General features: G+C 38.8%; 1 protein-coding gene across 5 annotated transcripts in view; it reads right to left on the reverse strand.

The window, feature by feature from the left end:
* Positions 1-27,162, reverse strand: part of BBX (BBX high mobility group box domain containing) — a 337,134-nt gene that overhangs the window by 252,400 nt on the left and 57,572 nt on the right. The gene's annotated exons all lie outside the window — the stretch shown is intronic.

The raw sequence follows: 27,162 nt of genomic DNA on the forward strand, positions 1-27,162 counted from the left end.
TATAATAGTAACTTTTCAAAAATCACTTTGATCCTTAGGGCCGCGGGCAGTTAAAGTTTTGCCACAGAGGTGTGAGAGTAATCGATAATGGATTTTTAAACCTAACACCTAAGGAAAAAATTCAGTAGGCAAGTAATAAACTAACACTTGGAAGTCTTTAAAACACACAAAGTCTTTAAAAAGTCTCTGCCGGGGAGCTGATACCAAGGGGTCCAGTAGAAAGAAATGTTTTGGAAATGATGATGGCAACATATGTACATATGTGCTTGATACAAGTGATGTATGGATTGTTAGTAAGAGCTATAAGAGTCCCCAATTAAATGATTTATTAAATTTAAAAAAACAGTCCTTGCCAAGGTAAATGTTGAGTAGGGCTAGCAAAAGATATGCTGGGGGCGGGTGGGGAGTGAGGGTGGATGGGGGTGGGGAGATTGCAAGCAGTTCTTGTTAATCCTTGTTGGTGAATTTATACAGAACGAGGGCTGTAAAGACACATGTTCAAGAAAGGACACTTTGTAAACAGATGCAGGAAAGCAATGAAGACCTATAACATTAATAAACAAGATTAACTGCAACCAACAGTGTGCTAAGCTTAAAGGGTACTTGCACATGTATACACACACATGCAAAAAATTGTTTTAAATTAAGAACCTGTATGTAATATGCTGCTTACTAGCACAACAATCTTCAAACTGAGATGGGCAAACTCCTGCAAGTAAAGGAGACTTGGCAATGGGTATGAAGGCTCATGTAGCAAATCAATCTTGGCTGAACATGTCCCCGAAGAGAAAATTCTCCTTTCCCACCTTCCCTTTTCTAACCTCACTTAGTAATCCCTCTTCTGATCCCCCCAAAAGGCACACAGCTCATCCAAGAAACATCTCATTCTGGTGCCTTACTTGGGGTAGGAAAAGCCACTGGACAAGAAAGGCCAATTAGAAATACTGGAGGTGGAAAGTGAATGGGAATTAGGAGACGTTGGTGATTCTTTGCTTGCAGTAACACTGGAGAACATAAATGATTTCTCAGATGATAGATCATTAAAAATAATTTCAAATGAAAGATAACTATAATTTAGAATGAACTAGAAGGCATGTGAAAAAAATAGTGATGCTGCTATATTAATATTCTAAGCCTCTTCAATGTATTTATGTAAACAAAATTTTACAGTATTTAAAGTAAAATGAAAGAGATGTCAAATTCTCCTGCAATGGATAGAATTCAACCACTGATATATGAACGAATGAGAAAAGCACTTATAATTTCATTTTTATCAATATTTATATATTTGTTTGTTTGTTTTAATCAAAAGAATACTAAGAATCACTTTGAGCCTTGTGGTCACAGGCAGTTAAATTTTTGCTACAGAAGTGTGACAGTGATCAATAATAGATTTTAAAACTTAACACATAAGAATAAAATTCAGTGGATAAGTGATAAGGTAAGACTTAAAGGGGAAAAAAAAATCACACTCTAAAATGTTGACTATGAAAGAATTATTTGTAAATAGGTAATCCATTGTTACCATGAAACTAAGTAGTTTCAAAGAGATGTAGTTAAAAAGGGCATAACAATTTTATTAGAAAATGTCAATATTTCAATACAATGACAATTTTATTGGTCACAAATGATTTTGCATTCATTATGAATATTTTTAAATGTCAATGAATAAATTAGGCAGAGGGCCATCATTTCAAAATTCTTTTACTGGAGCAAGAAGTTTAAAGATCATACCCTTCCTCCATTCACACATAACTTTCAATTGTCAACACAAAGTGACAAACAGCCATCAAGGGGCCTAATTGCATAGTGCTTAAGACAGCAGTTCTCAACCTGTGGGTCACGACCCCTTTGGGGTCAAAGGACCCTTTCACAGAGGTCACTTGATTCATTAACAATCACAAAATTACAGGAAAATAATTTTATGGCTGGGGGCGGGGGTGTCATCACAACCTGAGAAACTGTACTAAAAGGTCCTGGCTTTAGGAAGGTTGAGAACCACTGGCTTACAACTCAAGTCTGCAGTTAGAAATCACCAGCAGCTTCTCAGGAGAAAGATGGGATTTTCTATTCCCTTAAAGAGTCCCAGTCTCAGAACCTGTGAGGGGCAGTTCTATCCCATCCTATACGGCCACTGTGAGTCAGTATCAACTAGATAGCAATAAGTTTGGTTGTTTTGGGAAAGCTTAAGAGACAAGCCACTTTGAACAACTAATTTTCCAGATACCTGCAGTTATATTCTTTGAGTATGAAAACCATTTTGCTTCCTAATCTCAATTACAGATTAAAATCGTTTCAAAAAATTTTTGTATACCTTTACAAATACATCATACCAATATGCTTTAAGTTTTTAATTGATCTTTCCCATGCACTTGTTATTGGTGGGTGTCTGGCAAGTTAATTCTGAACCACAGGGTTGTTTATTTTATTTATTTATTTGCTGTAAGATTTATGAATGACCTGGTAGCCAATAGTTAAAGCTTTGGTTGCTAACCAAAGAGTTAAAGGTTCACATGAGCCCAAAGGCTCTTTAGGAGAATGAGGTGACAATTTGTTCCTTTAAAGATTATGCACCATTAGGCAGTTCTACTTTGTCACACGGGGCCCCAACTTTTGGGAACTCTTAACGTTTGTGCCACCAGTCACGAGCATCCGTATGACGCCCATTGAGTCTCTTCTTGATGGGCTTGTTGCTTTTCTGCCAGCAAGTCCATCTTATTTGTTCCCGAGTCACAACCTGCCTGTCCCCGAGCAAGGAAGGGCCTTCGACCGAGTTCCGACTTTCTTCCTTAAAAAAATAAATTTATCATACATTTGAAAACTACTTCACTAAGCCAAAATGAGTTCACAGAGGTGAGTATGCTTTAACAAAGAAAATGAATTATGTTCGAGTTGATGTGTTACCCCCTTTTAGTGAGCCCCTCTTTCCTCTCAACTCCCCTTCCTCTCCAGTCTAATTGCTGTAGGCTTGGAAGCCAGCCAATAAGCTGATTGGATCTGTTTAGCTGATAAGCAAGGGACAGTCAAATAAAATAGAAATAAAGTATATCAAGTTTGTGCTACTTATTGCTAAAGGTCATATGGATTCTGGATCACAGACTCTGCCAGATTGCTGAGTAGTGTCTAGTAAGACGTAACTATATACTAAGGGGCTTCCTAAAAATGTGTGTAAACATTTTCATTATCTTTTCATTCCATTTTTTCATGAACTTCTCATAGTTTCCTAAGACTCAGAGAAAGGAAAAGGCTAGCTAGCTTACTTTTAACCGATGAACCTCACTGGTTGTTGTATTAAAACACCAAGCCATGTACCAAACCATAAGTACTTATTCCTATGAATTTACACCTCATTGTTTTTGCTTAGTGATGGGCGTTGGAGGGGCTTAACGCTTCATTTCCCTACCTACTACTTCTTTGCCAACCTAGTTCTCAGAAATCTCACCGAGATTCTTTTCCAGAAGCACCAATGAAATGTCAACTTTCAAAAAATAGCAAATAAAATTCAATTAGCATCAGATGGGAAATAAGGCTTTAAAAAGTTAACTGATATTTCTCTTTTTCCCCTCTAATTCTATTTAAAATGCCCACTTGTTAAACGTTAAAAATAGCCAGGGTACCATTTCCTCATCCATAAATTGTTGTTGTTATAATAATTATTATATTCTCATTAGATCCTCTACACATTTGTATTACTTCTAGATTATTGATTACAAAAGTGAGCCTCAAAAATAGTAAAGTGACTTGGCTCTACATCACGTAAGCAGCAGGTGAAAACCAGAAGTGAAATTCAGTGTTGCCTAAGGAGGATGGGGCAGTTTGCCCAGCACCAGTGCCTGTCCCGCTGAAGCTGTTACTATAATCCAGAAGGCCTCAGGAGAAGCTGTGGCAGCATTTCCTATGCAGAACTCTGTGGAAGTCTAAAGAGCAGGCACCCAGGAATCACACCGATCTGGGTTTGAATCCAGAAGATGTGATACTGGGCACATTAATTCACTTTCTAAAGCTGTACAGAAAGGTTATGAGTCTGTAACTACCAGTCACGTTGCAGGAGAAGAAATGATAATTTCTACTTCTGTTAAAGTCCTGCCTCAGAAGCCCACAGGGGCAGTAGGATCGCTATGAGTTGGAATTGACTTGATGGCAGGAGGGTTTGTTGTTCTTTTGCAGAGAGAGGCATTAACAGCACCTATATACTTATTGTGGGAATTAAAAGAGAGATAGTACATCTTGCCAGCTGCCAAGTTGAGTTTACTGAATTGTAACTAACATTTTTTTTATTTCTGTGACATTGCTTCCTTCATTTCATTTCCCCCAAAATCTTAAGGCCTAATAGATGCCATCATTACCACTCCTGTCTTATTTATGGGGAAAGACTTTGTGCCAGAGCAGTGAAGCAACGTGCCTAGGGTCACAAAACCAAGAAGTAGAAGAGTTGTCTTTGATACAAAGCACTCTGATTCTAGGGCTCATACACTGTCCTAAGTACACTGCCTCTCTGGAAATGATTATAATTCTAGCACTACCTTTATTCCCACCACCACTCATCATCTCCATCTCCATCATAATGGAGATGTTGATTCTCTATAGTTAGCCTGGAGGGCATTAAGCCTATGAAGCACGACAATGATGAGACTTTAAGGGCTGGGAATTTAACTGGTACTGACAGGAATAAGGGCTTAAAGGAAGAAGTTAAGAAGGAAGCTGATTCCCGGAAGGGAATAAATATGCAGCAAAATGGAGAGACTAAATAGAGGTCTGAAATAGAGAGGGGGAAGAATTGCCACTAGATGGCAAGGTGCGTGGAGAAGGAGGGGAAGAGAAAGGGAACTTAGTAAAACACACACACACACACACACACACACACACGAATTTTTATGTATGCATTAGGGCCTGCTCCCTGGATAGTTCCTAATTGTTATGTGACTGTGGGGAAAATGTGATCATTGTAATCAACCCTCCAGATGACCTGATTCAGACACAATAAAAAGCATGTGCTCTGGAAGTGTCAGGACCCAGCAAAACATCAATCTCAACTACTGCACAGCATTTCTGTTCCTCTGACAAAGCTGAAGGCATATGTAAGTGCAATGGCTTTTCTTAGTCCCTTTGTGTTTGGGGCATTTAATCCACATTATTTTCCTGTATGGTTTCTGTTTAAATCCAAAGCCTATTATTTCCACTTAAAGTGATTAAGGGAAATCACAGTTTGCTCTTTCTCCGGGGCAGTATTAGGCTACATCCTATGCGCTCCCAGCCACTTGTACATGCCACAATTGAGCGCTGATGTCTCCAGGCTGTGATTACTGATCTGGTTTCTCCAAACCCTATGAGATCCCACTGAGGAGCAGCCCGCTTCTGCTCATTTTTGTCTCACCGCCCCCTCCCTATACCTCATATACTGTCGTCCGCTCAGCCCATGTTTAAAGGAAAGATGACTAACATGTTTTCAAGTCCCTTCCCCGCGCCCCCCCCGCCAGGTTTCCTTTGCCACACAGTTTAGAGCTCACACAGGAAAGAAGCCCATCTCTTTAAAAGCACTTGCCATCCAATGGATTCTGAGTCCTGGTGACCCCAGGCATGTCAGAATGGAACTGTGCTTCACAGAGTTTTCTCCATGGCTAACTTCGCGGCAGTAGACTAGCAAGTATTTCATCTGAGGCGTCCAAGGGGATTTCGGCATAGTGGTTTGCCTTGGGCTGCTAACTGCTAGGTGAGTAGTTTAAAACCACCAGCTACTCCTTGGGAGAAAGACGGGGCTTTCTACTCCCGTAAAGGGTTTCTGTCTCAGAAACCCACAGGGGCAGTTCGTCCCTATCATCTGGGGTCACTATGAGTCAACATCGACTCAATTTTTAACAATGATTTTGGCTTTCTGTTTTTGTTTGGGGTTTTTTCTTTTCCCTCTAGTTAGCAGCTGAGTTTTCAATGGTTTGTACAATCTGGAAGCACTCTACCTCCCCAAGCAAACCTCTTGAGGACAAGTTGATTCCTGTTCAGAGGGACCCTGTAAGAAAGACTGTGGGTTCAAACTGACAACCTTTCCATTAGCAGCCAAGCATTTAGTCAGCGTCACCAGGGGTCCCATCCATATCAACTTAGATAGTGGTAAGTTCAGATCACTCAAAGCAATTAAGATTGAGCAAACTTAACTAACAATTCATTTTTCAGACAAAAAAGATGCCTTAGAGGTCATGGTCACTTAAAATTTATGAACCAGTTCAAGGGGCTTTATTTACTCCTTACTCCTGAATAGCCTACAAAAGTGCCTAGCACAAGGTCAGTGCCAGAGAAACCCTTTTAGATTAGTTGATTTATTGATGGTTGCTATTAGAACTTCCCTGGGACAAATGCAGACTACCCTTGAACTACCAAGAGTGTGCTAAAAGACTTTGAAAAACACCACTAAATCTGTAAGATGTAATAACAAACTCTTCAAAACTAACTATAACATTATGATTACATAGTCAAGACAAAAATGCTAATACTATAATATTTCCATAATTTTCACCCTAAGAAGAAGAGTCTTTGAGGACGATAGAGCTAAAGGGTTTGTTATCTTACGCTCCTAAAAACTAGATGGGCCAGAGGCAGAGAGAGAGCAACGATTAAACAATATTCCAGAAATTATCCAAATCCAATGACTATTTTGGTAATTCTAGCTACACAGTGGCTATGTCTGGTGAGTGTTGGACTACTTAACCTGCCAGGCTAGCAGTTCAAACCCACCAGCTGCTGTGGGGTCCTGGTGGCACAGTGGGTTATGTATCCAGCAGCTAACTGCCAGGTCAGCAGTTCAAACCCACCAGCTGCTCCCACTGTTCTCGAAGGGCAAAGATCTACAGCCTCGAAAACTGACAGGGGTAGTGCTACTGTGTCCTATAGTCTGCTACGGGTCAGATTCAGATCCACGGCTGTGAGTAACCACGTGTATTTGGAAAAGGTATCTCGGGGTTACTGAAAAAGTACATGCAACCTTTTTTAACTATAAAACTTGAGCTCCTGTGCATTGCTAAATAAAACAAACACAGAATGGACATTTTTAATGAACACTTTTGGCAAGCTGTACGCAAAGACCTCGGTCAGACATGTTTGAGATTTGGTACGATTTTCTGGTGTCCCTGGACTCCAAGGGACGTGGCCACTAAGGAGTGTGTGCTGGAGGTGAAGGTGGCCGTAATACTGAAGTCCGGTTTCAGCTATCATTTAAAAACCACCACGTTCACAAAGAACGCACAGTAGCTCCAGAACATTTGTTTACCCAAAGCACTAAGCAAAAAAAAAATACGAAGAACGGTGAGTAGATTACATTTTATAACCAGAGAGATTTATTAAGTCTCAAAAGTATAAAAGTTATGCTAAACTAGGAGGATTATTAACTTCCTGATGGAGTTAGTGTCTTTAATATTAATCCATAGTCAAGCTACCTATAATTAGGTTATAAACACCAAATATATTTGAAAACAGCAGCAGTACTTTCTGTAATATAGTTCACCACATTCTTCCCAATATTTTCTTGACTGAAATCTTACTAAGAAAATTTCAAATACTTATAGTACTCTGCCTTGAGGAAACATTTTCATGAGGATTAAATCCCTCTAGAATACATAAAATGCTATTAAGTGTGGGATTTGGAGCTCCCTTTTAAGCATGCGCCAACAGAAACTGGAGTAGTATTCCATGATTTCTGTCATTCAGTCTCAACAAAGTAAATATATTTGCTAGAAATACATTGTCCCAAATCAGATTACTACATCATTTACTTGTGTTCTTTTTATCTGATATCTTTCCCCATCTTTTCTACTATATGGAAGGGCTAGAAAATATGTGGAAACTATAGTTTTTTAAGAACCTCCGCACACTCTAACATGCATCTTACATTGAATACTTGTAAATATTTTAACAAGATCCCTCTAATTAGCAAGCATCTAAGATGTATCAAAAACATATATATAATTGTAGTTTTACAGACTGTTATTTAGCAAAGCTATGTACATATTATCTTTATGACTCTTTTAGGCCTATGGCATATTTTAGAACATATTTTTCTTTACAAATAAAACCACTACGGTCTTAAAAGGTTAAGCATTTTGCACGCTAAATAAGTTGAAAGTCAAAGTTTGAATTTAATTTTCTTAATTGAAATGTGATTCTTTTTGTATACACTATAAAGTTTTAAAATATAGTTATTGATCAATGCTGCAGAGCCATATGGAATTTTAAGGAAGAGCCTACATCCTTATGAAATCTCTTTTCTCTCATTCCAACCCCCTTTTACAGCAGATTATTAATTTTATGCATTTTATACCAAGTTTCTTTCAAAGGACTTGCACTGGCCTTTAACCTTTCTCACCATAGTTTTGGCTAGTTTTATTTGTTCACAATTTTTTTAACTGATTCCATGGTTCTGTGAAAAAAATAAACAAAATCAATGCCAGGGGACCCACTTGGAAAATGTCCCCTGTTAGGTAGTCCGAACGACACAGTGAGTGAGTTCAGTGTTGGGCTGTTAACCCCAAGCTTGACCGTCGAAATCCACCAGGCACTCCTCAAGTGAAAGCTGAGGCTGTCCGCTCCTTTAAAGACTTACACTTTAAGAAGCTCAAGAGTAGTTCTACCTTGACCTCTAGCAATCAGAATTGGCTTCATGGGATCTGAATACTTAAAATGATCAAACATGAATTAAGATGCATTGATAATTACTGGTGAGCCAGATACAAATCCGTAAACAAAGAATGATAAACTCAGCCTTCGCAACAAAAATGGTCCTAGAGTTCGCCCAACAGGATTTTGGAAGATTAACGATTGATTTATTCATTGCAAATAACCTTTTTTCCAAACGAAAGATAGCAGCATATCTGGACCCCTCAGATGGAACATACAATATTCAAGTTGACTGCGTCTATGGAAAGAGACGATGCACAGCTAAATGCTATCCGTCAGAACAAGATGAAGGGCCAATGGTAAAACAGACCATCAGCCGCTCACATGCAAGTTTGTGTTGAAGGTGAAGACATTTTTTAAAAGTTGGAGAGTATCAAAGTACAACCTAGAGTATCCCCCACCTGAATTTAGAAACCATCTCAAGAATAGATTTGAGATATCAAATACTAATGACTGAAGACCAAGCCAGTTATGGGATGATTTATATCAGGTGAAGTCAAAAAGTATTAGTACTAGGGTCATAGTTTATACATGCACAGGTTGACTCCAAAAGAAACATGTTTTACTCTTCTCTGGTCAATCAGTGGATGGCTGCAAATTACCTCAGTAATAATCTTGATCTTCATCTAATTAGAGTACATTCAATAATAATAATAAAGTCCCAATCAAAACAGTGGCTTTTCAGGACATCTACCGGGCCAGTTCAATTCAAAGCAGAGATGCCACCACAGAAGGTTCTGTCAACTGTTTGGGGTTTTTTAGATTACAAAGAGCTAGTTTTTACAGATTTTCTCAAAGGACACAGGCCAATCATGGAAGCTTATTAGGAAGTTTTAAGAAAGCTAAAAACTACATTGGTGTGGAAAAGGCCAAGGAAATTGCACAGAGGAATTCCCCAGCCCTCCTTCATGAAAATACACCTTCTTATTCTTTAAAGGTAATAAGCATTATCCTAGGAGAATTTTGTTGGAAGGCCGACTTCATCCTTCTTAATTACTTCATCCGCCCTACAGCTCTTATCTTGGCCTTTAAGACTTCTTTTTGTTCCCTAAACTCAAAGATTATTTAAGGATGAGCATGATATGAGTACCTTGAGGATGTCTAAATTGGTGCTAGGAAATGAGGTAAACTGAAATTCTGAACCTTGAGGAAAGATTAGGAAGATGGAAAGACTGCCTTCACATATATATAGACCTAGGTAGAGAATTTGTTGACAAACAATAGTTTCACATTTTGATACTTTAAAAATAAATATTTCTGTCATTTTCCTTGCAATTTTTCCCTAGTCACCCTCTATGGTAATAATTTCTTTTGTAGGAATTAATATCAGACTAGTTCCAAGGAGTTAGAGATTGGAGAGGTCCCAAATGTCCAACTCTTCCAAGAACCTACTTTGCTCCATTTCTACCTCCCCATCTCCACCCCAATCCTCCCTCCAGTATATTCCCTCACACCCCTCGGATCTGCAATGTCCTGCACCATCTCACAGAAACTCACAAGACTTTGAAGAAATGTCTCACCTGTGATGGGTGCTGGGCATTCCAAAATTCAAGGGTCAGTCAGCAAGAAGCGAGTCAAATGCAAAGTCCAGAGTCCGAAGTCAAACATGTGCAAAGCCACGGCAGGTCTTATAGCACAGCACAAGAACCCACACTCGCTGCCTTCCATCAATTCTCACTCACAGTGACCCTACCTGGCCAGGGTAGGACTACCGCCGTGGGTTTCTGAGACTACAACTCTTTACAAGAACAGAAAGCCTCATCTTTCTCTCTCAGATTGGCTGGTGGTTTCAAACTGCTGACCTTATGATTAGCCACCCAAAGCATAACCCCCTCTACTACCACAGAGGGCTGGCTTTCCAGGTAAGGTGATAATGTGTTAGAATGGCCATTTTGTGTCCCAGCAAAAATGGTGTCTAAAGTCACACCCTCTACCCAAGGTAATATCAAAGATGTCCCCAAGAAGACAATAGGTGTGGCTTGGTTCATGCCCTCTACTAAAAATCTTAAAAACGCCCCCCAAGAAAATAAAGGGTCTGCCTTAACCCACCCCCTCCATCAAGGTTAGGTCTCAATCCCACTCCACTCCAGTCCATCAACATAGTAGAGAATGCCCTTCAAAATGGTACCATAGCCATAGGCATCTAAAGTCCAGAACTTCAATATATAAGGAATCAAGGCTAGAAGGGCCCTAAAATTCACTATTATTTGCCCTCATACATGAAGAATGCCAAAGGTCAGTAAAAACCCACCAAATAAAGAAAAAAACAAAATGGATGTCAGAAGAAACTTTGAAACTTGCTGTTGAACACAAAGCAGGTAAAGCAGCTGAAAGAAACATTAAAATAAAAGAACAAAAGAAAAAAATGCAAGCCCCAAGTTACAGCACTGAAGGATTCCTTAGGCAAAATAGTGAACGGTGCTGGAAGCATCAATAAAAGACAGAAAGAATTCAAAGTCGCTGTACAAAAAAAAGTCAATGTTGAGCCATTTCAGGAGGTAGCACATGACTCAGAAATGATGGTATTGAATGGAGAAGTCCAAGGTGCACTGAAGGCAATGGTGGAAAATAAGGTTCCGGGAATAGATGGAATATCAACTGAGCTATTTCAACAAACTAATATAACTCTGGAAACACTCTCCTATGCCAAAATTATTTGAAAGGCAGATACTTGGCTAGCTAACTGGAAGCAATTCATATTTGTGACCATTCCAAAGGTAGGTGATCCAACAAATGTGAAAGTGTTGAACAATATCATTAATATCAGATGCAAGTAAAATCTTGCTTAGGAAGAGTTTAAAAATGGTTACAGCATTGGTCCATTGAATGGGAACTGCCAGAATTCTAGGTGGATTAAGAATGGGAGCTGGAACAAGGGCTATCACTGCCAACGGCATATGGATTGGGGCGAAAGCAGGGACAGAAAGATGTTTACCAGTATTTTGCTGACTATGCAAAAGCTACATGCATTAGAACAAACTGCAGATACCACTGTGAAAAGTGGAAACTGCAGAACACTTCCTTGTGCTCATGCAGAACCTGTACCAAGAGGCAGAGATTCAAACAGAAAAGGATCCTGGCTTGGTTGATGATCACAATAGATGTATATCATGGTTATAACCTTTCACCATACTTATTCAATCTGTACACTGAGCAATAATCTGAGAAGCTGGACTATTTAAAGGACAAGACATTAGGATGGGAGGAAGACTCACAATCATCCTATAATATGCAGATGACACGTGGATTGGTGAAAATGAAGAAGATCTGAAGTCTACTTACTGATGAAGACAAAGGACTACAATTAGCCTACAGTGTGCATTTCAACTCGACAAAAAGAAGAAACGTTCTTACAGCTGGACCAATAAACTGCATCATAATAAATAGGAATATTAGAGTTGTCTGAAATTTCATTTTACCCAGATCTACAATTAACACCCAAAAAAGCAGCCATCAAGAAATCAAATGATGCACTGTACCAGGCAAACCTAATCCAAAGACTTAAAATGTTATAAAGCAAAGATACCATTGTGAGGACAAAGGAGCACCTGACCTATCCCATGGCATGGGGAGGCTCCAAAAATGTGTGGGAAAAAAATCCTTTACCTTTTCATTTCGCTTTCCCAGGAACTTTTTGAAGCCCTCTTGTATTTCCTTTCAACTGGTGTGCATACAAAAGCTGGCCAATAAAAAGGTAAGATTGAAAGAGAACTAATGTATTTCAATTGTGGTATTGGCAAAGAATACCGAATGCAACCAACAAATCTGTTTTGAAAGCAGGGCTACCCAAAGTTGTTCCTTGTGACCAAGGAAGGCGGGACTTTTCCCTCAATTACTTTGGTCATTTTATCATCAGGAGGTACCAATCCTAGAGAAAGCCATCGTGCTTGGTAAAGTAGAGGGTCGCTGAAAAAAGGGTTCTCATGGAGAAGCTCTGACACAGTGGCTGCAATATGAGCTCACACATAGCAATAATTGTGTGGAGGGTGCAGAACCAGGCAGAGAGAGTTTCCTTCAATGAGTTGGAAGGCTGACTAGAGGGCACATACGAACAACACAGGGAAAAAAGAGAGAGGAGACTTTCAATGGAACTTAAGAAATACCAACGAGAAACGAGGAAGGATCGATACCTTGAAAGCTAATGGCGTGACTTTCTACTTCGTCTATAATTCAATACCTCAAACTGCGGAGGGGGAAAAACTATTCCAAATGGAATTAACCTTTTGGAACTTGGTCATTTCAGAGTGGATAATGCCTGGAAGCAAGTGGTATTACAAATTGTTTGGGGGAGACGAAGTCATGAGCAGTCAGTAACAAAGCTTCTGGGAGGCAAACTATGACTTCTGTTCAGACCACACACACCTATGCTGCTGTCACTGACCTCACACTCTAAAGGCATGTTATGTTAAGTCCTCCTCTCTGTGGGAAACACCAGTGCTGGCTGTAGGCCTATTGCTGAGGGTGGAATACATACTAAGTAAATTGTCCAGATTCTAGAAAGAGATGCTAAAAACCCAACATAGGTCACTGAATCGGAGGTAATTCATCTGTGTAGGTAGAAGATGCTCTAGATGGTGCTCAAACCTTAAAATACCGTATATACTCGAATATAAGCCAACCCGAGTATAAGCCGAGGTACCTAATTATTACATGGGAAACCAGAAAAACTGATTGACTCGAGTATAAGCCTAGTGTGGGAAATGCAGGATGTGAATTAACACAGAGACCAGAGGGGAGAGACAGAGCGCAGCTACAGACACATCCTTACCAGTTCAGCGTAAGTGAATCACTACGGGTGCTTCTGCGAATTGGAGCAGTCCATGTCATAGGACGGCTCTGATTGATTAGATGTGAGTAAACAAACATTCAAATCCCTGCAGTGTCAGTGGGGCTTTGAATGAACAGCGGAGGAAGGGCAATCACCTGGGGGATGTTACACCTCGCTGGGTACCACTGACCCATGTATAAGCCGAACTCCAGTTTTTAAGTACATTTTTTGTGCTGAAAAACTCAGTTTATATACGAGTATATATGGTAATTAAAAAGAACAGAGATGAGAGACATAAAATAAGAGGTATTTAGAAAACTAAGGCAGAATACATTGGAGTACATATAAATATAATTTTCTGCTTGCAAATGTTATGAATCACGTGAGTCATTATTTGACTTATAAAATCTTCATGCCTAATGCTGGTTGAACTCTAGTGACAAAGGTTGTAAAAATGATTTATTAAAATATTTTTAGAGATCACTGTAATGGTTCACCTTAGGCAAGTACTTTGTACTTCAAATTGCAAAAGTCTACATTGTACATGTAAAATTACATATACTTGGGGGGAAAACAAACAAAAAACTAAGATGTATATAAATGATGTAATGATATTAAATCATAAAATGATCAAAAGCAGCAAAAGTCATAAAAGAACTAATCAAAATTCATAGGGCACTAAACAAAAATAAAATCATTCTTCAACTATGAAAATACCTTAAAAGACACTTAGTTTTGCTAGATTTTGCCCTTTTTTCTAAATAATGTGCCTTTTTTTAAAGACTAATAAGACCCGAATTCTCAAAACAGACAGAGAGATATTGAGATATTTCTGTATTAGAACAATAGTCAGACTCTTTGATTGACTCTTTGATATATTTCCAAAGAAAATGAAGAACACAATCCCATGTGTTAAGTGTTGAAAAAGAGCTGCTATGTGGTACTCGTCAAAACCCAAGTTAAAACTTAAGCTTCCATGCTTCCTGTTCTGGGACTTCTTGAAATAGTGCCAACGAGAATCATTTGATCACTTAAACCAGGGCTGATGTGTTGGAAGCAGCTGGAGAATATGAATCAATGGCCATTTCTATGCTATATTTTGAGTTTTAAATAACCAAGTAGAAGACCAAATAATCTCATTTAAAAGACAACTTAGAAACAATACAAAGACCACTGGCTTAGAAGATTTTAAAAACAAAACAAAACCAGGTAAATAGATCAAAATTGGCATACAATTGCTATTTGACATAGAAATTGGTATTTGATGTTAATTAATTATTTTCTTTAATAGCTTTGCTTCTAAGTTCTTTCAATTTGATTGTGGAAGACGAGAACCAAGTATGAGTACACTTCTTTTTCTGTCTTCCTTGAACTTAGGAAGCAAAACAATGGCAGAGAAAGGTTCAAAAGTTATTTGTCATTGAGCATAGTAACTAGCTCAAATAATAGTGTTTCCTTTTTCCCAACTAAAATCAGATTTGCATTAAAAAGAGAAGCATAAAATGATATTAAAAGTTCTATTGCACTTTGTCAAATAAGGCCAAATTGATGTTTCACAGTGAAGGGTAATGGCAGAAATGGAAACAAGAGGGTGTAACAAACTACTCTTAACTCTCACAAAACAAAGTTCTTTGTAAACATCATTTATATTATTTCTTACCAACCTGAGAGATGGAATTACTGACATTCATGAACACACATTTAAACCAAAACAAAACCCACAAGTTGATTCTGACTCATAGCCACCTTGAAGGACAGAAGAGAACTGCTTCATAGGATTTCCCAAGCTGTAAATCATATATATTCCCAAACTGATTGGGTCCACTTCCCTTTTCAGGAAGAAAAAAGAATTTACTCAGAACCTTACTGGTGATGAAAATCATTTGTAGTATAGCCAAAAATCCAAGATAAAATATAAGTACCTGCTTTTGCAGCCCCTCTGCATCATTCCAGCCCCACAGCTGGCCCAGGGGGTGTTCTCTCCAACTTTGGGAAACACAACTGTGAATCTTTATAAAAGACTGTAAATAGCAACCAGTTGATTAACCTGCTGCATTACCAGGGCTCCTGAAATGTTCACCAGTAGATATTATTTTCACATTAATTTCAAATAAATATCCATTGGACTGCTTACCACAAGATTTACAACATAGGAAACTCTATAGGACTGCTGGTTTGTGTTGTTGTTGCTATAATCACATCATTATTGACATTTTTGATCCCAATTTTTTTCCTTTGTAACCCCAAAGCCTGGCATATAAAAATCCACCTTTAAATTATATGCCTAATTTTTACCTTATTCTTTTATTCCCTTAGGTTAATATAAACCTCTCACCCTAAAAAAAGCATATGCCTGTCTTCATTTTATTCAAAATATTAATGAACATAATCTTAAAGTTTGGATTTTATTCTTTTTACTACAATTAGGAAACTCGGCACATAAATGTTAAGTAGGCAACTTGGAAAACAGCGCGCGATGTATAGGTGTTAACTAGGAGTTGAACTTCAGAGCCATGCTAGTAATCAAACTGCTTTCGGTAAGTCCAGTGTATGCCACATTTCATCATGGCCAAGAAAAACAAGAGTAATGGGGTAAGTCGCATAGCAACACAATCTCTCAAGCATTAAATGTTGATCCAAGTAGGAAAGAGGCAATGGCACGCCACATAAACACGGAGGCTGGCGACTCCACTTTGAATCTGAGTCCCCCTCCACAGTTCTGCCAGTCGCCAATCTCCAAGGCCATTACGTCTGTGGGCCCTGAGGGAACCATTTTCAAATCAGTTCAAGCCCTTGAATGGATGAAAAGCAAATGATAAAAACAAGCTGATCAAACTGTGTCTAAAGCATATCACCTGTATGTTTTGCTTCCCACCCTTGGGTTAACTCCTAAACTTTGAATATTTAGCTTCCAGATCTGTGTGGTCTGGCCTGCCACTGAAGATGAGAGTGAATTGTGACTTGTGCTAGGGCATGTACCTCCAGTTAAGTCGGGTTGTTGCTGTGTGTCCAGGCAGTTCCGACTCACGCAAACCTTATGCACACCTGAAGAAAGCACCACCAGGTGTTTGCAAGCTTGTGCCCATTGTTACATCCACTGTCAGTCCATCTTGTCCAAGATCTTCCTCTTTTACGCTTCCCCTCTGCCAAGCATGATGGGCAATGCTGACATGCCAAATGAGAGAACGTCTCACCATCTTTGCCTCTAAGGACCACTGGCTGCACTTCTTCTAAGACAGAGTTGTTAGTTCTCTGAAGTCCACAGCACGTTCAACATTGTTTGCCAACATCACAATTCAAATGCATCAATTCTCCTATGGTCTTCCTTATTCAACGTCCAAGTTTCACATGCGTATGGGTGATTGGAAATACCCTGGAGTAGGTTAGGCACACCTTAGTTCTCAAAGTAGCATGCTTGTTTTTTCAATACTTTAAAGAGTTCTTATGCAGCAGTGATAGGCCCCACTATTTCCTGTCCCAAGTCCCCACTCACATAATTTTACTTCATCCCTGGTTCCTATAAGCATCTGCTTCCAGACAGGTTCTTCTATAGGACAGGAGCCCAAATTAAGAACTGAAAATTTTTGTAACACACTCTTAACTAATTCTTTAAGAACTGATTTTAAATCATCATTTCTAGGCCAAAATAGTAAAAATTATAAGAAGATCCAAACCATTACAAGATATGATTAAATTCTTAAAGCATGCCTAAATTAAATGCATATCCCTTTAAAGGGTTAGTATAATGTTTGAAGAAAAAAAAATCAGAAATGGTGGCTTTTTTTTCCTTTTTAAATAGAATAAAATGGCAAAACAGTCAATAGCATGCAATCAAGTGCATATTATCATCAGACTGAAAATCCAGAGACTACAATCCAGGGCACTCCTCACACTTACTGAGTCTTCACAACAGAGGCAAATCCACAGACCACTCCGAGGGCTCCAGTTTAACAACCGGGATCCTAATAACAGACTATTGACTTTCCGAAGAATAGTTGCTATTGAGTCCATTCGGATCCATGTATTACAGAGACCCGTGTAAAATGCATGCATCAACGAAGGCCTGTGCAGCAGCCATGGGTCCCACCATTTCCCGTGTGCTACCCCAAGCCCCCCTTCACATAACTGTACTCAGTGCCTCACTCCTAACAAACATCTGCCTCCAGACAGGGCCTTCTTTAGGAGCAGAGCACAAACTAATAATTGTAGCTTAGACCAAACTGAAAAACTTTAGGGAAACGCTTTGTGGTACCAGATAGAATGACCATGTCTTACAGAGGAGAAATGTTCCAGGTTTTCTTGGCTGTAATCTTTACAGAAAGGAGACTGCCGGATCTTTCTTCCTAGATACTGCTGGGTACACACATTTGTGCCACCCTGGGATAAATATTGGGAGCCCTGGTGGCATAGTACTTATATGCTGAGTTGCTAACCACAAGGTCAACAGTTCAAAACCACCAGGGACTCCATGGGAGAAAGAAAAGGCTTTCTACTCTTGTAAATTTTTACTGTCCTGGGAACTAACAAGTGCAGTTCTATTTTCCCCTAAAGCAGTGGTTCTCAAACTTCCTAATACCCCGACCTTTCATACAGTTCCTCATGTTGTGGTTACCCCCCCCCCAAACCATAAAATTATTTTCATTGCTACTTCATCACTGTCATTTTGCAGGTGTTATGACTTGGGCAACCCCTGTGAAAGGGTTGTTGGACTCCCAAAGGGGTCATGACCCACAGGTTGAGAACCGCTGCCCTAAAGGTTCGCATTGAGTTGGAATTGACTTGTTGGTAGAGAGTTCAGGATAAATACTCACTTTACAAGCCAACCATAGCATAGGACAAACATAAGTGAAAATCCAATAGTAATGTCAATTACTATTAAATTAATTACTATTAACTAAGCTAATTAATCAGGCAACCCAGAAAATATTTAACTTCTTTTATTAATATTACAATATAATTACATTTTCTTAAAATTTTTGTAAAAATTAATATACTCCTGAGACTATATCAATTATTGTCTCAAGTTTAAGGAACTATGATTTAAAAGACAAAACTAAAATTATATGGAAGGAAATGAATTCATGTATATTTTAAGTATGGGCTTACATATGTACAATAAACTGTACACAGTAAAAGTGTACTCCTGATTAATATTTATACACTTATTACCAACTAAAACATTTTAAATTAGCCACTATTCCACAATGGACAAGTTAGTTAACAAGCCATTTTAAAACACAAAAAATAGTACATCAGTAAACTCTTTAAAATAAAAGAAAACTACTATTGAAGAGAAAAAACTATGTGGATTATCTTAAGCAAATAGTCACTCCTTTTTATTTTCAGATTTTATATTGATTTTTTTCCTAAAACTCAAGTATTTATTTGACATCAGTTTTAGGAAACAGCATCAGAAAATTTATTCAAAGCTGGGTGTCTTTTTGTTCTTTCAAAAAGTACTGAATAATTACAAATAAAGCATGATCCATGGCAAAAGCAATAATAAAACCAGAAGTTTCTGGAACCTTTTACTCTAGGAGTCACAGACCTCCTCTGTGAAATAAAGGTAACTAAATATATTTCTACTGTATTTTAATAATATAATTAAAATAAGTCAATTTTAACTACCCATAATTCTATATACATATATGCATCCACAGGTCTGTGTATCTGTATAAACACAGCCACCTAACAGGGCTTCAAAAAGTTCATGGTGAAGTTCTGTTAGCTTTGAACTCCACTTTTCACAAATATTTTGAAGCCCCCTATCTTAAAGCCTCCCCATATATATGGTCTATAGAAATACAGGAACAAAGTTTAGAGAAGGTCAGATAGATGAAGCAGTATCAGGGGGATGAGGACTTACCACAGGAAGGAAGGAAGGAACCAAAACAAGGGAATGTGTGTCAGTAACTCAAGGGGTAATGGGGAAAAAGTCAAGAAAAAAGGCATGACAGTTATGTCTGTGTGTTTATGTATATATGTAACACACGATACAGGCTTCAAACGACATGTGAAAATTTTTGTGTATGTATATTGGAGATTTTCTAGTCTGGAAATATTTCTTTTATTATCTCAAATAGTTCATACCAATTTACCATCAATAAAAATTATGACTTTGGACAGAATCATTTTCCAAAGAAAATAAAGAAGCGTAGCAGGCAAGGTATTTTTGTGATACTGAAGCTAACCAAAAAGTCGCATAATTGGAAAGACTTCTCATCAACATTTGAATTACAAAAAATAGAATCATCTAAAGACTTTTTAATTACACTCGCTTTCATCTACTGTGCAGGCCATCCAAGATGGTACGACTTCATTAACGTCCATGGTTAAGTCTCTTTTCCCCTTGAGTATGAAAATATGATCTGCTTATCTGAGTTGGAATTGACTCAAGGGAAGCAGGTTTAGTATGGAGTCTGATTCTGATTCCATTTCTTGGTACTATCCTACTATTCCCCCTTTCCCCTTTTTAAGTAAAACTTTTCAAATGATTTATCCATAGCTACCATCATTTTTTCTCCACTCACACTCATTTCTTGGACCACTATCATAATGGCCCAGCTCATCTCACCACAATGGTCCTTGGAAGGTCCACAAGGCCCACACCTGGTTAATATAATAAGCCCAACGGTGGGTTCACATCGTCACCCTATTTGGTATTTCAGTAGTATCCACCCCCAGCTCCCAGGCCCTTCTTGAACCATTTCTCCCCTGGGGTATTTGACACACATTCTTCCTGTTTTCTTCCTGTCTTTGCCACCAGTCATCCTCAGCCCTCCACCTTATTTCACTCCATTCTATATAACCGCTTCCAAGCACTACTCCTAGTTTCTTCCTGCATCTTTCTCTCCCAAAGGTCTGCTAATGCTGAAAATCTCTGCTGAAATATCACACCTAAAAGAAAACCTCTCTGTTCGACAGGCTTAGTCTGATTCCCCACTTAAAACTCTCACCCATTCTTCAGCTGTAAGTACTTTATTATAATCATAATTAAAATGTTTGTATAATTCATAGCTACATATCTCTTTTCCTTATTACAGTGTAAGTTTGTGGGCTATACTCTATGGTGCTTGACACATATGAACAAGTTAAATGAATCTCATAAACTATATTGATAACTGTTAATGTTGATCCTAAATAATTATATATGTATAATTTCAAAATTTTCAATTACACCTTAAAAAATGAACCTAGTGCAATTTAGTTATATGAAGAGCAGAACTTACACTACTAGGAACAATGGGTTATATTTTGAAGTCAAATTTGTCCTGAATAGTGAAATTGTTTGTTTTACAGGATTTAAAACAAAAAAAGCAAATTAAAAAGTCCTCTTAAATAAATGAAAGTTTCAGAAATCCAAACTGAACACTCTCTTGTAGAATCATTAATCCACTGAGGCTAAGGGGAAATCAAATTACAATAAAGGAAGCTAAAAACACACTAGAATATACGCTTCTTGACCCTAAATTAACATTTTAAAACAACTCTTACCTGCTTAACTTAATCTTAAGATTCATTGCTGGAAAAAGTAGTACCTGTGCTGTTGGTAATATAGAGGTATATCATTCCTGCTCCATTTCCTAATTTTTAAAATAAGAGACTTAAAAGTTAATCTGCAAGGTCCTCTCCAGCCATTTTAAAAGTTTAAGATTTATAACAATAAATCTATCTAATTAATCAAAAAGCTTGATTCTGAAGGCCTTAAATTTATTTAAGATGTAAGTGACTGGAAGCCAAGAAGAACATCAAAAGTCCTATAAATGCCAAGAAAGGGTCTTTACTAATAATTGACAAATCTCATTTACATTAAAGCAAGTCTTTCAACATTATAACATGTTGATTTTCATTTTGACAGCAATTGCGATATACTTCCTATTCTGGTAGCAATTTATATAACTAAATATTGCTACTACCCTTGAGAAGAAGTAAATGACAAAACTAGAATAAGAAAAACCATCAAACACAGAGCATTACATAAAGGAGAGAAATTTCAAGTGTTTATAAGGAAGCAAAGAACACACAAGAAACCTCCATAACTCAAACATAACCCTGTTCTATTAGTCCTCACAAAGATCATATGATGTGAGGTTAACCAAAAAAGGTTAAAATATATTTGTTAAATTCCATTTAGCAAGGAAGGGAAATGTATCATGATCAAAAAGCTTACACTGAAAATAGTTAACTGCCCCCACCCCCCAAAAGAATGCACGTAAGACAGCACTGAAGCTACAGCTCAGGGAGAGGGGCATCTGTGATCAGAGCACACGGGAGCAAATGAAGAGGGAAGGAGAGAGAGAGGAACACAACCTGGCCCACCAAGCCCCGAGGATGATATCCCTACTCAGAGCAGCCAATGCACAGAGAGGACCGTAGGGCCGACCCACCACAAGACATGATGTCCCTCACTGACCCTTGGAGCAACAGGGGACAGTGCCTGACCCCACCACACCAGGGCGAAACACTAAGGGAATGCAACAGAGCAGCAAGGGGAACAAAACAATGAAGTCCCTGGGGAATACCAAAAATAGACTTTGGAGTCAGGGCAAGGCATCAGACTCTACTGGAAAAACTCCTAAAGGTCAACAAACAGACCTGGAACTATTTATAGGCTTTTTTTTTTTGTCGGTTTTTGTTTTGCTCTGCCTTGTTTTTGTGCTTATTATTGTCTCTGCATGTCTATCTAGGTAAGACAGGCAATATAAACAATCTGGAGGAGAAAACAACACAATGGGAGAGGGGGAGATGGGAGAAAGGAAGGGGGGTGTCAACAAACCCAGGGCCAAGGGAACAACAAGTGATCTAAACTCAATGACAAGGAGGGCGTAGGATGTCTGGTGCGGCTTGACCGAAACCTGAATGAAGGCGGAACATAATAGTTGAACAAGATGAAAGTAAAAGGAAATAAAGGAAAAAACTAGGAGGCAAAGGACATTTACAGAGGTCTAAATACAAGCTTGTACATATGTAAGTATATTTATGTATAACAATGGGGAAATAGACCTATGTATATATATTTATATGTTAAGTATTAAGGCAGCAGATGGACATTGAGCCTCTACTCAAGTACTCCCTCAATGCAAGAACACTTTATTCTAATAACCCAGCATTCTGTGAAGCTCCCCTTCCCTGACACACTCGCTAAAGACAAAATGGGTGCATAAGCAAGTGTGGTGAAGAAAGCTTATGGTGCCCAGCTATCAAAATATATAGCATCTGGGATCTTAAAGGATTGGAAATAAACAAGCAGTCATCTAGCAGAGAAGCAACAAAGCCCTCATGGAAGAAGCACACCAGACTGTGTGATCATGGGGTGTCGATGGGATCAGGTATCACCCTCGAAGACCCAGAACAAAAAGGTCATATCAATGTGAATGAGGGGGAGTGTGGAGTAGAGACCCAACACACATCTGTAGACAACTGGACACCCCTTTACAGAAGGGTCACAAGGAAGAGGCAAGCCATTCAGGGTGCAGTATAGCACCAAAGAAACAGACAACTTTCCTCCAGTTCTTTAATGCTCCCCCCACTCCCCACTATCATGACCCAAATTCTACCTTACACATCCAGCTAGACCAGAGCATGTATACTGGTACAGATAAGAGCTCGCAAAACAGGGAATCCAGGACAGACAAACCCCTCAGGGCCAATAATGAGAGTAGAGATACCAGGAGGGGAAGGAGAAGATGGGGGAAGAAAGAGAACGGATCACAATGATCTACATATAACCTCCTCCCAGGGGAATGAATGGACAACAGAAAAGTGGGTGAAGGGAGACAGCAGTCAGTGTAAGACATGAAAAAAATAATAATTTATAAGTTATCAAGGGTCATGAGGGAGGACTGGTAGGAGTGAAGAGGAAATGAGCTAATACCAAGGGCTCAAGTAGAAAGAAAATGTTTTGAAAATGATGATGGCAGTTTATGTACAAGATGTACTTGACATAATGCATGGTTGGATGGATGGATGGATGGATGGATGGATGGATGGATGGATGGATGGATGGATGGATGGATGGAGGTAAGTGCTGTAAGAGCCCCCAATAAAATGATTTAAAGAAAAGAAAATGGTTAAAACGGAAAGTTCCAGGATTTAAACTCAAACATTAGGACTGGTTTAGCATATGTATTCCTAGTGACAAAACATTAGCACAGAAACTCCCACCTTAATTATAGTTCAACAGCTTTAAGACAGATAATACTGGGAAGATAATATGAAAAAAGAACTGCTCTCCACTCTTGGTAAAAAACAAGCAAGACAACAAATAAAAATACAAGGAGAAGGGACTCACCTGTGCAGAAATGTGTGACTGCAACAAATCCTACAATTAGCATGACCTGGTTGGCATTAGGGTGGTAGCAGGTACTGAAAGATGGCAACTTAACCGGCAGATAAGTATAATCTAATCAACCACACAAATATAACTTAAACATTTTTAAGTATGTACTTAAAAAGATTAGTTTTATAAGAATTAAGATTTCTCTAGATACCAGAGAAAAGCTAGACCCCATGTAACTTCAAAGCAAAACAAAACAAAAGATTATTTTTTGAAGAAGAGTCCACATTGTCACATGCGCCTGAAGTACTGAAGATTCTGAAGTCAAAAGTGACCCAACTGCTCGACAAAGATTCTCAAACAAACGCTCTAATTGTACTAGATATCTTTTACCGACAGAGTACGCTAAAGCAAAAACTACTTCTAAGGTAAATGTTAATATTACAGTTTGCCAAAATATTTTATGCCCTAACAAGCTAACAAAAAGGTAGTGCTTCTGCATATATGAAATAATGTTTTGCTAGAAAACATTGCTCTTAAAAGAACTATTTTGATTCATAGACATACAAAGTGTACTAAAATAAACCTAAAATGTATTTTTTTTAATGTTTAGTAATACCATGTAAAATTTAAATAGGTCATGTAAATAATATAAAAAACATTTTGCTATAGCATATTAAAAAAATCAAAAAGGTGTTCTTTAGAGAGCAGAGTATATGATTAAGAATTAGATTTAATAAATTCTATAAATTCTAGCCTGTGCTGATAAGTTACTATATTCTTGTATAACTCAAAAAGCTTTTCTCTTAAGTTGTTTGAAAAGTAATAATAACAATAAAGCCAACTCAAGGATGCTAAATACCAAGCATATATATTTTTTAAATATTTAAAAGAACAATCTCCACTCATGCCCATAGCAGAGTCCAATTAGCAAACCACTAATTATATTTTAGCATGTAATATTACTCTCAAAGCTACTTTTTAAAAACCTCTGATTAATTCCACAATTAGCTGTGTAGTATGTATATACAAAGCACTATTGGGCTCTGGACATTACGTTGAAGAAAACTGTGATCCTTTGCCTCGGAGTTTGGTAGGAGAAAGGCACAAAGAAAGGTTAAGCGACCACAGAAGGGCATTCCTCAGCTTAGGTTTCAGGGAAGTATCCAAGGAAAGAATGGGTTCAACAAAAAATAGGGAAAGGGCATTCCCCTCCTGGAATGTAGGAACAAAGTCTCAGTGTTTCCTCTATCACCCACCCTAGTGCCTAACCCTGCTTCCAAAGACACGTGATTATTCTATGAAAACTCACTAAGCGAATGCATAACTGAAGATATTTTAAAGTAAAATTAGCAGTTTCTATGAAAGATTAGAAGCTCAGCTTAAATTTCCTGATTGCCTATAAGCAAAGTTAATTCAAAATTCATCTGTATTTAAAAAGTTAGCTTCAGACCAAGTAACAAGTAGTATTTCCCAGATTTAAATGTTGTGTGCATAATTACAAAAGATTGAAGTCATAAAATTTAGTACCTCATATAAAATATTTACAATTTAATGTTTTGAAATTATAGGTAATCAGTCTTGATAACTGCCTATGAGTCATGTTTTTATAAATATTCAACTATTAAGAATTTCAATTTAGTATGATTAACATAAGAGATAAAAGTACCTTTGCCTAATTAAGTCCCATATGAAAATCTTAAATTTGACTCTTTGGTGAAATAAAGCCCATTGTCAGTATATATTATCATATAAACATGTTGATTGATATAATACTATTGAACATGAAAATATATAGCAAGGTTTGAAATGTTAAAAGATGAGAATACAAAATGGTTTTAAGAATTACCATGCCTCCAAAATGCTAGTATAAGAGAAGCAATGCTTTTAAAATCAGCTAAACACCCAAAATATACTCCTCTTAAGCAAAATTATTATTTTTGCAATTTTAGAAACTATGATGCCTAAAGAGCCCGTTTTATTAAATTAATCTTTGCTAACCTCCAATACCAGAAATTAGACTTTATAGCTGATGTCAAGTGATTAAAATGAATTAGATCCACTTAACTGCCTATATAATACCAGAAGTACATCAAATTTTGCTTCAAAGATTATTGGCTTTTAGAAATCTGCTGTGATTTAAAATAAATTTCTCAAATGCAATCCAAAGCTAAGGGGAGGGGGTATCAACTCTCAGCTATATTTATATTTTTATATATAATAATAGTTAACAAAAATAGTCCAGTACTTGCCAGCCCCTGCTTCTAAAACTAGATTTTAAAAATCCACTACATGGGAAATGTGGCAGGGAAACTCATTAGAGGCTCCATGCGCCAAACCTAAACCCAAACCCCACTGCCCTGAAGTCAAGTCCAACTCTTTGTGCCCTATGACAGAGAAGCGCCCCATAGAGTGTCCAAGGCTTAAGCTGTATGCAGACTCACACCTTTCTCTCACTGAGCAGCCGGTGGGTTTGAACTGCCGACCTTTCTGTTATTAGCCATTCATGTTAACCACTGAGTCGCCAGGGCTCCATCTCATGTACCTTGAATGTCTCCAGAGGACATGGAGACCATAACTGAGAGCCAGTAGAGAGGCAGAGAGGAATGCAGCTTGACATGTGACCAACAGGAAAGGTTGAGAAGAATTGAGCAAGAACCAACAGTGAGGATGAAACTCCCTCACATTTCTCTCCCCAGTAACAGAGGCGGCACCCTGCACATAGGTTAACTGCGGATGCAAAAGGCAGCGGAAAGAAATGGGCCGGCGTGGGAGGGTCCACCACATCCATCACCATCTGTTTGAAAAGACCTGCCAGGGTCCCAGGAGTTACTGTTGAATAATGTGGCGCTTACAGACCCGACAAGGAGGAGGCAGATGAGACCCTTCCAGGGGTGATGGATCGTCGGACACAAAGGGAGAGGGAGACTGGAAATAAAGCGTGGACACTGTTTGCGCACGGGTGCGGGCGACTCGCTGCCCAGTGGCGCGGCTAACCCGCGGCTGCACGCGCACCTGGCCGCGGAACACGCCCGCATGCACACAGAGGGACAACCCGAGCACACACACGCACGCTCGAGCCCACTTCCCCATGTGTGCCGGGGGCACGGGTGCCCGTGCGCGCGCGACCCGCCGAGGGGCTCGCTCGCTGCCTGGGGAAACCCGCCACCCGACTTAGATTTCGACTAAAGCTGGTCACGCAACTCCAAAGAGCCGACTGGAGACGGGAGGACAGCTCGCCTCCACCACCTTCTACAGGGACCACAAGGTGACAGGGAGCCGAGGGAACCCGTCCGCTCCCCCCCCCCACCCCGCCTGCGCCTGGCGGGGCCACCCTGGCCGTGGGCGCGCTGTCAATCCTAAGGGCCCCTGGAATCACGGTGCTCTGAACTACATTTTAACCAACACCTCCAAACCCTCAAGATTTACCCACCCCACCCCCCCATCACAGAGCTGC

Source organism: Tenrec ecaudatus, chromosome 2 (assembly GCF_050624435.1).
Source record: "Tenrec ecaudatus isolate mTenEca1 chromosome 2, mTenEca1.hap1, whole genome shotgun sequence".
NCBI classification, from domain to species: Eukaryota; Metazoa; Chordata; class Mammalia; order Afrosoricida; family Tenrecidae; genus Tenrec; species Tenrec ecaudatus.